The following is a 2,331-nucleotide window of genomic DNA, read 5'->3' on the forward strand; positions in this document are numbered from 1 at the left end:
AGCTGTAGTTGTAAGCGTGAACCTATGGTCCGAACACGTGGCCCCACATGCCTGAGTGATGTAGGCCTGATAGAGTTCAGGTGCATGTAGTTGAGTAGGATTGAAACCCACGAGAATGTTGTAAACATTTTGATCACACCCTTACTTTGCCTTGTGGCATCTGCTATAAAATAAAGACACGGCTTGTGGGTGTCATCACTGTCTCTCAGAGAAGCCACCGAGACCCAGCTTTCATTCTCTTGTCTGTCTTTTCTAAGCCTTTCAGCTGCCCCTACTCAGCTTCACCCTTGGCCATTGGCCCGGCACACTGAAGGGAATGATGGCTTGTCTGACAGGAAATGCCTATCAAGTGCAGCATCTCTTACTCCTAAAACAATGATGTAGGCCATGGTCTCAGAAGATTCCTAGTTCTTACCTGTGCTTGTGTTTTTTATGTTCTTCTACCTTTTCTCTGCTCTGATAAATAAAACCACCTCCGACCTCAGGGAAGAACTCAGGTTTGAGTTATTCTGATGGGTATGATATGCTTGTAGCACAGTACACTTTATAAGCACTTTCCCTTATGCAACAGATAGATGGGTCTCCCCACCTTTACCAGCAACAAATATTTCTTTCCTGTAAGACACGGTGGGGCAAAATAAGTTTCTAGTTGTGAGTTTGTGAAACACGGAGTTCATTCTTGCATTATTACTTCTTGTATTATTTTCCACATGAACAACTATAAACACACCGACTTTTGCCTGACGCTGCATTATTGCCAGGCCCCAGAGACGTGAGTGTCCCCAGAACTCGCCAGGTTTAGCGTAGACTGAGCCACTGTGAGCTGCCCGGTTGAAAGTGGCACGGCTCTCTCCCAGAGCTTTGCACTCTAAATTGTGGTAAGGGATTTCTCACACACAGTAAGATGTTTCCACTTGAGGGAAATGTTTTCTGCATCAGCGAACTAGGAGGATGTGGCACTTGGCCAGTAGTTTCTTTGTGGCTTAGAATCAATAGTGACCAGATTCTCAGTTTTCACCTCCTGGCAGCAAGACTGCTGATTCCAAAAGTAGTTCCAAAAGCATTTATATAGGCACAATATGTGTGTGTGTCTTTCTTTAAATTCTTACGGAGTCCTTATTCTTACTCATTCTCTTTTTCAATATCAGTGCATTTGTTTTTAAAGATCTATAAATAAAAAACCAAGCCCTCCCCATGAATTAGCTATAAAAGGCACAGATATACATATATTTTGTTTTTGATTTTTGACAGGAAGGATGTCTTCCCCACAGATTCCTCTGGTTTGCAAATGACAAAGGTCTCCTCTTATGGAGTCCTTATTCTTACTCATTCTCTTTTTCAGTATCAGTGCATTTGTTTTTAAAGATCTATAAATAAAAAACCAAGCCCTCCCCATGAATTAGCTATAAAAGGCACAGATATACATATATTTTGTTTTTGATTTTTTACAGGAAGGATGTCTTTCCCACAGATTCCTCTGGTTTGCAAATGACAAAGGTCTTGCGCAGCACAGATGTCTTTGGGTGGGCTGGTCGCATTCAGGGATGCCAGAAACAGGAAAGGGCTGCTATTTCTACTCTGGAATATTTGGTATTTGGGCTCTGCATCAGCTGTGCTTAAATTAACAAGAAAATGATGTCTCAGTGTCTTTAGTGTCCGTAGTTTGTCCCAGCTCTCATAAAATAATGCTTCCAGATTTGGGAACGACATTTAATTGCATAGCACACACCTAGTTGTGGAACGGGGAGAAGTTCCAAAGCAATTTGAGGTGGACAGCATGAATAAATGGCTGTCACCTGATGTTTGTGCAAACTAATGGCATTTCTCTTCTTTATCAGAGCCGGATGAGTTTGCATATTGGCAATGTTTCTTCTCTCTAGAAGACACTCCCTCCAAAGAAAAAATAAATTCATTGCCAACTTTCTCATTTTTCCAGGAATACTGGGGAGGAGGATTCTATAAACCACAGGACAGTTTATAGGCCATGATGCATCCAAACACTTTTTAGAAGCTGTTAGTTAATAATGACATCTTAATACTTTATAGCTTTCCGAGGTCTGTAGTATAAGTCATTTACTAAATGCCATGGCGCTGATGACTCAGGAAGTCCTCACATTTGTGATGTCAGCAGTTGCACTCAACGTGATGTGCTAATCCCCCTGCACACTCACAGATGTGGTACATTTAAGTCTACGGCAGAAGGTAGACTCCATGTATCAGCTTCAGGTTCATTGAAGACAAAAAAAAACCCTGCTTCTCTGCCCCTCAGGCTGCTGCTGAGCAACCAAGCCTGGAGCACCCCAAGGGCAGAGGCAGCCAGATGGGTTAGGC

Source organism: Myotis davidii, unplaced genomic scaffold (genome assembly GCF_000327345.1).
Source record: "Myotis davidii unplaced genomic scaffold, ASM32734v1 scaffold469, whole genome shotgun sequence".
NCBI lineage: Eukaryota > Metazoa > Chordata > Mammalia > Chiroptera > Vespertilionidae > Myotis > Myotis davidii.